Raw genomic sequence first — 13044 nt, 5'->3', positions numbered from 1 at the left:
GGAAGGGGAGGGGGAAGGGGTGGGAGAGCCAGAGGGAGGGGGAGGGAGGGGGTAGGAGGAAGGAGGAGTGTAGGGCAGATTTGATTATTTGCTTGCTTTTTGAGTTTAGTGGGATTTACTCTTGTACAATCATGCTTAGGATAGGTGAAACTGACCTGAGGGACAGGCAAAGATGGGAAAGGGGGCAGAAAGGAGAGGAAGGGTAGGGACAGGGAGAAAAGTGGAGGGAAGGAGATTGAGTGGGTGGGCACTGGGCAGAGGGAAATCCCCTTTCCTTTCCAAAACAAAAACATTGTGAGCGGTATTGTTTTTCAGGGTTTCCCCACCTTTTTATTCTTCAGCAGGCGCATGTAGTCTCCCACCCAAATTTAAACCAAAGTTGCACCTGGCCACATCGACACCAGACCTTTATTTCACTTTAGACAGCCATGGCTTCCCCCCAAAATCCAGGGAAGTGTAGTTAGTGAAGGGTGCTGAGAGTTGCTAGGAGACGCCTGGTTCCTATCACAGACCTTCAATCAGAGCAGCTGACTGTTAAACCACTCTGGCCCCTGGAGCTCTCTCAGGGGAATAGGAGTCTCCTCTCAGCACCTTTCACAAACTACACTTCCCAGGATTCTTTGTGGGAAGCCATGACCGCCTAAAGTGGAATGAAAGTTTGGTGTGGGTGTGGCCCCTTGATTAGCCAAGCTAAACAGCTGTGAGTCTGGCTCTTAGAACACTGACACTTGGTTCTTACTGAGCATGCCTGGCCCTATAAAAGACTAGCCAACAAATATTTCTATCAAACTTTAAAAAGCAGGGAAATTGGGCAGCTAAAATGAGTGCACCCGGGGAGCAGGAGACCTGACCTCCTCTCTGAGATATTGTACTGCCCTACAAATTTGTCAAAATGCAAACACAATTTGGGTTGGTTTTTCACGGTCCAATCCACTTCCTGTGTAGCTTGGAAGTATTTGGTAACAATAGCTTCTTCAAAGTTACACAGGAAGTGGATTGGATTGTGAAAGACCAACCCAAATGGTGTTTGCATTTTGACAAATTTGTAGGGCAGTAGTCAAGAAATTAGAAGAAGGCTAAGACTGGGGAGGGCAGCTGTGAGAGAACTAGAAAAGGTCCTCAAATGCAGAGATGTATCACTGAACACTAAAGTCAGGATCATTCGACGATCTCTATGTATGGATGTGAAAGCTGGACAGTGAAAAAAGTGGATAAGAGAAAAATCAACTCATCTGAAATGTGGTGTTGGAGAAGAGCTTTGTGGATACCATGGGCCACGAAAAAGACAAACAATTGGGTGTTAGAAAAAATTAAACCAGAATTATCACTAGAAGCTAAAATGATGAAACTGAGGCTACCATACTTTGGACACATAATGAGAAGACACAATTCACTAGAAAAGACAAAAATGCTGGGAAAAAGAGAAAAGAGTAGAAAAAGAGGAAGACCAAACAAGAGATGGATTGATTCCATAAAGCAAGCCACAAACCTGCTAAGCAGGGTTTTTAACAATAAACTAACCGAAAAGCTTGATTAAAAATGTGTGCTGAGTTAATTGCAGGTTTAAATAAAATAAATAAATAAAAACAATGACAAAAGATAAGAGTGGTAAGACACTGTATTAGAAAAGGTTTTCTTTCTCTGTCGTATGGCAGGAAATGTCTCTTAAATCCTGTGGTTCTCCAGATGTTGTTGGTCTACAACTTCCATGATCTCTGACTGTTGGCCATGCTGGCTGGGGCTGATGGAAGATGGAGTCCAGCCATATCTGGAGGACCAGCTCAGATGGTGCCTATTGTGGTGTGTGTCCATGCAGATGCATCATCTAAAAACAAAGTGTTTTTTCCCTTCGGGAATACTGTTTTTACTCGCATGCAAATTTATGTAGATTTAGTAATTAATTGTAAAATGTAAATTAATAAATAATTGATTTCAGATTTGTCTAAATGGCTGAAAGTCTTGATGCTATTATTATGTTGTGTTAATATTAAACCATGCAATAACCATTTCTGAGTAAGGTTATAGAAAGTCCAGAGTATGTTTTTGCAGAACCTGGTTTAAACCACACTTTTTACTATGTTAACTCTAGTAATGGTGATCCTTTAAAAATGATTGACACTTTTACGTTCTTTTTGTTTGTTTGTTTGTTTAAATTGAAGTATTTTGTGGAACTCTGGTGAATCTACCAGCCAGTTACTCGGTATGGCTGTGCTGTCTATTTTTAAAATAGCTGACATGAGAAAATGGACCCAAGTAGACTCATTCCAGATAGGGTGGCATAAATGTAAATTAACAGAATTCCTTCTATAGCAACAAATTTTTCATCTCAGTATACTTTTCATCACTGCCTAGTGCCATTATTAACCAAACTATCCAAGGATGATAAAGACCTCTGTTCAGCAAATTCTGTGACAATGACAGAAAACCCAAGTAGAACCATTAACATTTTGTTCTAATAAAATAACAGAAATAGGACAACAGGCACTTGGAATTCTAGGTCAAGCTCAGCTGAGAGCAGTTCATATGGTCTGTCAGCCACTGTGCCTCCCCTGTACTCCCCGAGCTGCTCTCGGGCCGTGTGAAATCAGAAAGGACTTGCATGAGAACATACAATGATTCTCTTACATGATTAGGAAAATCTGGTTTAGAGGACAAGGCATGATTTTGTACACCTGAGCAGTTATTTAGCTGGTTGATAAAGTAATTTAGCCAGTTGTAAAATTGTCTGATCATATCTGGATATCTTCCATAATAATATTCTGGATAACTGCCACAAGGCTGGCTGTCTTGTTCCTCTGAGCAGGGTTGCATCCTCTCCGCCTTGTGTGACACTTTATTACATAGGATGAGTCTACCTCGTATCTTTCTCTCCAAACAGCAAAACTCAAATGGGGATATTTTGCATCTCATTCTGCCTGTGCTAAATAAGTAAAGAAGATGTTACATGGAAGACCTGTGTATCAGTCTCCCAACAGTTTTTTAAATGAATGTATGCATACGTTTCTATACTGCTTAGAAAGCTTTTCTCAAAGCAGTACACATAAAATCAACATAAAATTATAAGAACATAAGAACAGCTTGCTGGATCAGGATAATGGCCCATCCAGTCCAGCATTCTGTTTCCCCAATGCCTGTGGGAAGCCCAAAAGTAGGACTTAAGTATACAAGCACTCAGAAGGAGCCACATGGCAGAGTACGCTTGTGTAAATATCAATGTTTTGAGCTGGCATCTAAAACTGCACACAAGAGATGCCTCCCTAATATATAAAGGCAATGAATTCCACAATATAGGTGCTGCTTTGGTAAATGAACAATTCCTCATGGCCATTTAACAAATTTCATAAGGGACAGCTTCTTAATGAAATTGTAACTAAATTCAGTAAGAAGCTGTCCCTTATGAAATTTGTTAAAGGGCCACGAGGAACTGTTATATATAACCCTTTCTCTTCTAGCCTCTTCTAACCATTTTCCCCTCAGATCCCCCCCCCCAGCTGCTTTTTCCACCTATGGGGAAAAGATATAGGAGAGGAATGGGGAATCTTCTTCAGTCTAAGAGGTGGATTGAGAACTGGCCCACAGGCCATTTTTTCACAGGTGTGTAGGGCCACCCACCAGTCTGTCACCTGATGTCAGATGATTCAAAGTTGGAGATCAGAGAAATACTGCCTACTCTTTGACAGTTTACTATGAGGTCAAGCTTGGAGCTCCGTGTCTGATGTCATATGATTCAAGTGACTAACAGGCGGATGTGATTCAGCCAAAATGGCCTCATGGGCCAAATTCAGAGGCCTGACAGGGCTAATTAGGGCCATGGGCTGCAGGTTCCTTACTGCTATTATAGGACCTCCATATCTTTTCCCTTCAGAGAAATGAACAGCCAGGGATACTGTTTTGAGTGAACAGATGGCTTGGGGGAAAGGGTTAAGCAGATCTACCACCACCACTCTTCCACCTCCAGGGCTGCCTTTCATTTTTTAATTTTATAAAAGTGTTTCTATACTGCCGTCTATATATTGCAATATCAGGGCGATGTACAGCAATAACACAACATTAAGGACAGCCATTAAAATGACTGGCCAGTTAAAAAAGCTTCAAACAGCAGCATAGGCCAGTCAGCATAAAAAAAAAGTCTTCAAGAGATGCCTAAAAATCAAAAGCAAGGATGCTTGCTGAATCTCTGCCAGAAGCATATTCCACAGTATGGGACTGGCAACATTAAATGCCCGACTTCTAGTGGAGGCCAATCAGGCCTGTGTAACATGGGAGGCAACTAACAGTACTCCTCTGGGTGATCTCCATCCTGTTCATTATGGGATATAAGGGCTCAGGTATCCTGGACCCAGCTTCTCCAGGGCTTTGTATAAAGAAACAAACCATTGGGATAATACATCTAGTTTGGTGCTGAGAAGAATCAGGTCTGACCTTTTTACTTTTTTTCCAGACTGGGCTCTTATGATTTTAGTACCTGCAAGACACAAAATAAATTCATTTGGTTAAACTGTTAAATCTTGGTATCTCCATCCTAGAAAAAAGTTTTAGCTATTGAATTCGGCCCCATCTACACTATACTTTTAAAGAAATGTTTTATTTATTTATTTATGATTTGATTTATATCCTGCCCTTCCTCCCAGTAGGAGCCCAAGGCGGCAAACAAAAGCACTAAAAACACTTTAACACATAAAAAAATATTTTAAAATATATTAAAACAAAACAGCCATTAAAACATATTAAAACAAAGCATCTTTAAAAACATTTTTAAAAAGAAGGTCTGAAAAAATTAAAAAGCAGTTCCAACACAGATGCAGACTGGGATAAGATCTCTATGTAAAAGGTTTGTTGAAAGAGGAAGGTCTTTAGTAGGCACCGAAAAGATGACAGAGATGGTGCTTTATACCACTTTAAACAGTTATGGCTTCCCCCAAAATAATCCTGGGAACTGTAATTTGTTAAGGGGGTAAGAGTTGTTAGGAGGCTCTCTTCCTCTCACAGCACTACAGTTTCTAGAGTGGTTTAACAATCAATCCCTCGAATACTGCTTTAAATATATAGTACAGATGGAGCCTTTCATAGAACAAGGAAGATAAAAATCTTGGCTTTTGAGAAGTTACCTTTCCTTTCCAGTCATTATAAGTATGAAACATGATAATAGTTCCCCCCCCCCGATTTAAATATTACGTCGCTTCAAGAGATCCTGATCAGACAGGAGTTATTTTTGGTAACAACCAAGGTGCTGAACTGACATTTAAATCAGCCATTCATTTGCATAGTTAATTAAGTTGAGATATCCATGTGGTCACTCTGATTAGCCCAAAGTCAGGGCTAATCAGGGATTAAAAGAGGCTCGCCCCACAGGGAAGTACGTTAGGAGAAATTTGTATTAAAATGCTGATAAATTTTTATGAGGACTTTTAAAAATCAAATTTACAAACTGATGTGAAATTGTGGAGAACTGAAGGTATGCTTGCACAAAAAAGAAAAGGAGAGAAACCAAAATTGATAGATTTGCTCATCCTTACAGAGCAATCCATAGAGTGGGAAGCCGGAAGGGGGGCGGCAGAGGAGGAGCCGGCAGAAAGCTCCATGGCATCCACTTCCCGCTCGGGAGCCACTGCCCCAGCTGAACGCCAGCTCCGTCATAAGCTGGAAGGAAAAAGCCAGCTCCCACAAATCAGCCTCCCGGGGAGTAAGCATTCCTTGTAGATGGCCATTACAATTTTTTACTGCACCGGTCTTTTGGCTGGCAGAGTTTCTGGGCAGATTGGGACCCAGGCAAGGGCTCCAAATGCAAGGAGGATCTCACATAAATCCCCCCCTGCAGTTCCTTCCTGCCATGCCCCTGGAATGGCCCATTTTGGGGGCTTCCACTGGCTTCTGCTGGCCCTCAGTCCACCAGGCCGGCCATCCCTGGCAGACCCCCAGCAGGCTCCTGGTGGTGCCATGGGTCAGTTGCAGTGAAGGGCTGCTGCCGGCAGAGCCTACCAGCACAACTGGAGGACCACAGCTTCCAACTCCTCCCAGCCTGGCTGAAATGTCAGTTGGATCGCACCCTTAGTCTGCAATTAACACTTCTGCTTAAGACACATCTGCATCAGTCAGTAAAGTTGGGAACTCTGTTCCTAGAAGGACCCATTTCAGTTCTTCGGGTTGTCATAGGTCCTAGTATTTTCTTGCCTTGATTAAATTTGTCAGTTCTTTTCTTCTTCCTTTCTGTGCCCCTGACACATAGAAATTACTTTTTTTTTTCCTGGCGCAGAGACAAAGTAATATGAAAGGGTGTATGTACTGAATTTCAGGCTGCTAGAGGCACAGGAGCAGCCTCACAGTAGTGTGGCTGTCCTAATCTCTCCGCTTGCCTTAGCTTTGAGAAGGAACCTCCTGATCTATAAACTTGCCTTGCCAGTTTGGATTTCAGTCCATTAAAAGGCTCCAGGTCTTGTTTATTGACTGCAGTGAAAAAATCTGTAAATGAAATATTATTTACACGACAGTGACAACAGCAGCAGCCCCATCCTGAAAGCTTCTATTTTCCCTTGCTTTCCTCCCATTCCCCAGTGAAGATGTGGCATTTCAGTCATGTCTTCTTGATCCATTTTAGTGACTGTCAATAAAAGAGCCTTGGCTTTGTGAGAATCTCATGCCATTAACTAAGGCACACCAAAAAATCAACCCTTGTAGCTCCCCTAGGGGCTTTAAAGACAGGTAATTTTGCAAGATGATGCAACAGTGTGCTTAGGGCACTCCATTTGGAGTAACTTGTTTTAAAGCAGCAGTATGTCCAGCTTTGGCCATGTAATGAAACACCTGGGGTGTAATGTGGATTTGATGCTACCTATGTCTGCTTGTTTTTCGTGTTGTGCACATGGCATCATGCTCATCCAGAGGCCACCCTGAACTTACTGCCTGTTTAATGGTTTTTTCCCTGATCCACAGATAATCCAACAGGAAAAACAAGTGCAATATCAGTGTGTGTGCATCACAGGCACGTGGATACCCTGATATCAGTACAATCTGATATGTTTTTGTGGACAGTTATTCACGGGTGTAGTGACATTCATGGTAGTGATTTCTTTCACCACACCCCCTCACTTCCATTTTGTTCTTATCTGAGGAGACCTCAGCCATTTTGTTTATGGGGACCTCAGCTATCAGATGTATTTTTTGTTTCCCTTGCTTGAGCAGATGGTGGATAAAATAAATAACTCTTCTGTAGTCATTGGGTACGATCTGTCAATTTTAGCTTATATCTTTCTTTTCCCCCCAGTCTTAAGTTCACTTTCCCACACTTCTGCATTAGTTTGCGTTTTTAAAGTCCTCATTAAAATTGTCCGCATTTTAGTGTGAATTTATCCTAATGTACATGTTTTCACAAAACAATTTTCCATGATCCAATGCATTTTGCACATTATTTTCACAAATATGTGCATTTTTATGCTATGCTCTGCCTCCATAGGCAGAGGCAGCATGTTTCCGAATACCAGTAACTGGAAACCACAGGAGGGGAGAGTGCTCTTGCACTCAGGTCCTGCTTACGGGCTCCCCATGAGCAACTGGTTGGTCACTGTGAGAACCCAGAGGTCCCAGGCTATGGTCTGAACGGATATGACGCCAGCACTCTGCTGAAGCTAAGCAGGGTCAGGTCTGGTCAGTGCCTGGATGGGAGACCGATTGGGAACCGTATGTAAGCCGCCTTGGGTTTCTATCATGAAAAGAAAAAAGGGGTATAAATGTAATAAATAAATAAACAAACAAACAAACAGGATGCTGGACTAGATGGGCCATTGCCCTGATCCAGCAGGCGTAGCTGTTGTGGCCAGAAGGCTTTAATACTGGAATCTTCCATCAATTTGTCTAACCCTCTTTTAAAGCCATCCAAGTTGGTGGCTATCACTGCCTCTTGTGGGAGCGAGTTCCATAGTTTAACTATGTGCTGCGTGAAGAAGTACTTCTTTTGTCTGTCCTGAATCTTCCATCATTCAGCTTCATTGGATGCCCACGAGTTCTAACGTTATGAGAGAGGAAGAAAAACTTCTCTCTATCCACTCTCCCCATACATGCATAATTTTATAAATTTCTATCATGTCACCTCTTAGTCGTCTTTTCTCTAAAGTAAAAAACCTCATGCTGCAACCTTTCCCCATAGAGGAGTTGCCCCATCCTCTTGATAATCTTGGTTGCCTGTTTTTGAACTTTTTCTAACTCTACTGTATCCTTTTTGAGGTGAGGCAACTAGAACTGTACACAGTGCAAATGTGATTGCACCATAGATTTATATAACAGCATTATGATATTAGTATGGGCTCCTGCTGGGAGGAAGGGCGGGATATAAATCAAATAATAAATAAATAAATAAAAATCAGTAGTTGTATTTTTCACAGCTGTCACATACTGTGTCAACATTTTCACTTCATAATATCTTTTTGTTTTAATGACCCTGAACAATTTAGTATCATCAGCAAACCTGGTCACCACACTGCCCACCCCAACCGTAAATCATTTATGAACAAGTTAAGAAGCACAGGTCCCAATACTGATCCTTGGGGGACTCCACTTTCTACATCCCTCTACTGGGAGAACTGATGAACATTTTGGATGTCCAGAGGAAATTGCATTTTCCTCACCAAAACATTCAAGCATACCCTAAAATCAGTGCAAAACTACATGTGCTATGCCCATGTTTGCAGCTATTTTATTTTCTCCCATACAGATCAGTGGTTCCCATTAATGTCTTTGAGAGAAAGTAAGTACAGCCCAGCAAAATGAAGATGGGCACTTGGCTAGGCTTTCAGATTTGCCTGGTCTGTGTCCCAACTGCTTTGAATGCCTTACACATATGCATATGTTTGGAGCTGAAAATAATTATGGATTGATTTTTCCTGTCCCTGTCTGTCCAAGGCAGGTGACAAGAGAGGCTGTATTTCTTGATCCTAAAGAGTCTGTAATCATAAAGTGAGACCTTCAACACATGTTTTGAGTTTGGTGCTAAATCACCAGCGTGGAAGTAGGCAGACTTTTATTACTCTTATTGTTGTTGTTAATTTCTTTTTAAAAAGAACAGGAATCCACAATATCTGCTGGAAACCCCAAGGCATAATCAAAATTCTTAATAAAATTTAGGTTTTGCTCTTATTGATTGCTGTGCCATTTCAGACCTTGCTTGTCTCCTTGCACATCATCACAGCATGTAACATAACCTGCTATTGTTCGTTGTTCAGGTATAACACTTGCTTTATGTCCTTCCAGGTGGTGTTTTTTAAAATTGTTCATTGGAGCTTTTATTTGCTCATCATATTGCAGACATTCAGGAGCTATGCCAAAAAGTGGCTTCCAATATATGAGATCATTGCCTAATGACTTTTCATGCTTCTCGCATAAGCAGAGTGATAAAAAGTCCTCTGATTTATTAAACTACTAATTTCATCCAGCACATGTCCAGGAGGCTGGGACTTTTGAAGAGTTTTCTTCTCATTTTTCTGTTCAGCAACAGCTGTGAGAAACATTAGTAACGATACAGTTTTTAATAGAGCAAGCTGCAATTGTGGAACTGCTTTGATAGACCAGAAATGTTCCCTTGCAGTACCGAATGATCCATCTATTTCTGCTCTATACCACTTATACGTGTATTCATTTATAAGTCCGTTCCATCCTGTTCCCCCATTAAACTACTGCTTTTTTCAAAAAAAATCTGCACAAAGATTCACATTTTGAAATAACTTTAAATACATATTTTTTAACTTATTGTCTCAAAATATATCTATTACTCCAAAATACACATTTCTCAACCTATGAAAAGTGCATTGCAATATTTGGAGCAGTTCTAATTCTAATGGATAACTATATTCTGATTCACACATTAGTCCAGGAAGTGTGGATCAGGTCAGTTCATGTTGGAATTTACAAAGATAAATTTCTTCAAGCATCCCTAATTTAATGTATTACATAGTTGCTGAAATCCTTCAGTTGTCAAGTACAGTTGAATTTCTATGTTAAGAATATAAAGATTGATTTGCTGGTTCATTCCAGGGTCCACTTGTCCATCTTTTTAGTCCCAACAGTGACCAGCTACAGGTATTCACAAGCAGAGTGTAAAGCTGGTGGCATTACCCTGTAGTTTGTTCCCAACATCGGTATTCAAAGGTATACTGCTTCTGCACATGGAGGTTTTCTTTAGCCATCATGGCTCATAGCTTTTGATAGATCTATCTGTCATGAATCTGTCTAATCCACCCTTCCTCAACATGGTGCCCTCCATATATTTTGAGCTACAACTCCCCTCAGCCACAGCCATCACGCCTGTACTGGTTGAGGCTGATGGGAGCTGTAATCCAAAATATTTGCAGGGCGCCAGGTTGGAGAAGACTGGTCTACTCTTTTTTTCAAAAGCCATCTAAGCCAGTGACCACCTTCACATCTTATGGCAATTATTGACTGTTTAAAGACATACTGAAGACATACTTTTTTTATTCTGGTTGACACTTGAGATGTATATTTCTAGAACCCACCCTATTTTTGTAATTGCAATTTATTTTAGACTTTAGGGTGAAGGGTGGGTTAATAATAATAATAATAAATGTTATGTGCCTTCAAGTTGATTACGACTTATGGTGACCCTATGAATCAGCGACCTCCAGTAGCATCTGTCAAGAACCACCCTGATCAGATCTTGTAAGTTCAGGTCTGTGGCTTCCTTTATGGAATCAATCCATCTCGTTTGGTCTTCCTCTTTTTCTACTCCCTTCTGTTTTTCCCAGCATTATTGTCTTTTCTGTGAATCATGTCTTCCCATTATGTGTCCAAAGTATGATAACCTCCGTTTCATCATTTTAGCTTCTAGTGATAGTTCTGCTTTAATTTGTTCTAACACCCCATTATTTGTTTTTATCGCAGCCCATGGTATGTGCAAAGCTCTCCTCCAACACCACATTTCAAATGAGGTTTTTTTTCTTAATCCACTTTTTTCACTGTCCAACTTTCACGTCCATACATAGAGATTGGGAATACCATGGTCTGAATGATCCTGACTTTAGTGTTCAGTGATAAATCTTTGCATTTGAGGACTTTTTCTAGTTTCCTCATAGCTGCCCTCCCCAATCCTAGCCTTCTTCTGATTTCTTGACTGTTTCCATTTTGGTTAATGACTGTGCCAAGGTATTGATAATCCTTGAAAAGTTCAATGTCCTCATTGTCAACTTTAAAGTTTCATAAACTCTACTGTTAGAGCCATACGACAATGGAACCAATTACCTAGAGGGGTAGTGGGCTCTCCAACACTGAAGACATTCAAGAGGCAGCTGGACAGCCATCTGTCGGGAATGCTTTGATTTGGATTCCTGCATTGAGCAGTGGGTTGGACGCGATGGCCTTGTAGGCTCCTTCCGACTCTACTATTCTATGATTACATGATTCTATGAAATCTTCTGTTGTCATTACTTGAGTCTTCTTGACGTTCAGTTGTCATCCTGCTTTGCACTTTCCTCTAACTTTCATCAGCATTCATTTCAAATCATTACTGGTTTAATAACAACAACAACAATTAATAATTAATAATAATAATAATAATAAATACTTCCTTTTGTCATTTCTTAATCTATTTACTAACAGGCAAAAAAACCCTTGCAGTTTAAGAACGTACCTATAGCCAAGAGATATTTCTATCAATTTTAAAAAGCAGGGAAATCGGGCAGCTATAGTGAATGCACCCAGAGAGCAGGAGACCTGACCTTCTGTCTGAGATACTGTACTGCCCTACAAATTTGTAAAAATGCAAATGCCATGTGGGTTGGTCTTTCACAGTTCACTTCCTATATAGCTTGGAATAATTTGGTAATGTGGGAGAAGGAGGGGATTGGAAGGGGATAGAGGAGGGGGAGGGGAGGGCAAAGGAAGGGAGAGGGAAGGAGCAAGAGGGAGGGGATAGGAGGGAGGAGGAGCGGAGGGCAGGTTTGATCATTTATATGCTTTTTTAGTTCAATGGGATTTACTCCTGTGCAATCATGCTTAGGTGAAACTGACCTGGGGGAGGGAGAGGAGGAGGAGGAAATTGGGTGAGTGGGCACTGGGCAGAGGGGAAGCCCTTTTCCTTTCCAAAAGAAAAAAAATAGTGAACAGTATCATTGTTTTTCAGCTTTCCCCCCACCTTTTTGTTCTAAAGCAGTCACATGTAGCCTACCACCCAAATTCAAACCAAAGCTGTCCCTGGCCACATCTACACCAGACCTTTATTTCACTTTAGACAGTCATGGCTTCTCCCAAAGAATCCTGGGAAGTGTAGTTAGTGAAGGGTCCTGAGAGGTGCTAGGAGACACCCTGTTCCTCTCACAGAGCAGCTGACTGTTAAACCACTCTGGTGACTGGAACTCTGTCAAGAATAGGAGTCTCCTCTCAGCACCCTTCACAGACTACACTTCCCAGGATTCTTTGTGGGAAGCCATGGCTGTCTAAAGTGAAATCAAAGTCTGCTGTGGGTGTGGCCCCCTGATTAGCCAAGCCAAGCAGCTGTGAGTCTGGCTTTTAGAACACTGAACTGAGCATGCCTGGGCTTATCATTGACTCCAATGCTAAATTTCTTAAATTAATTAAAAATTGGCCAAGAATGTTTTTAATTTTTAAACTGCAGAAGATGAAGGTCAGAGTATGGGGCAAGGTCAATAATAGGATTACAGGTACTCAGTGAACATGGCTGATATTTAATTAATTTCAACAAATTATGAGAACTCTGATAGAAAAAAGTCCAAAAGGGGTCTGGGTTTTTTTCTCTCTTTTTACCTTTTGAACTCTCAATTCTCTCTGACTGTTTTGTGTATCACCATGAAAATTTAGAGGGTTGTTAAGCAAGTATTTCTGAGTTCAGGACTATAAGTTTTGTAAGTTTTTGTTTTGAAATGAGCTTATGGGAAGCATCAGAGTAGCATGGAGGTATTATCAGTTTAATATTGTGGATTGAGAAAAATCCATGCTGGCTATAGTATACAGTCATTCTCGTGGCTGTATAATATTGCCCATCAGGTTGATTGGTTGACTGAGTTTTACTTTTATGGAGGAAAGGTT

Source organism: Rhineura floridana, chromosome 7, assembly GCF_030035675.1.
Source record: "Rhineura floridana isolate rRhiFlo1 chromosome 7, rRhiFlo1.hap2, whole genome shotgun sequence".
NCBI lineage: Eukaryota > Metazoa > Chordata > Lepidosauria > Squamata > Rhineuridae > Rhineura > Rhineura floridana.
The sequence above is the reverse complement of the archived record's forward strand: the minus strand, read 5'-3'. Positions refer to the sequence as shown.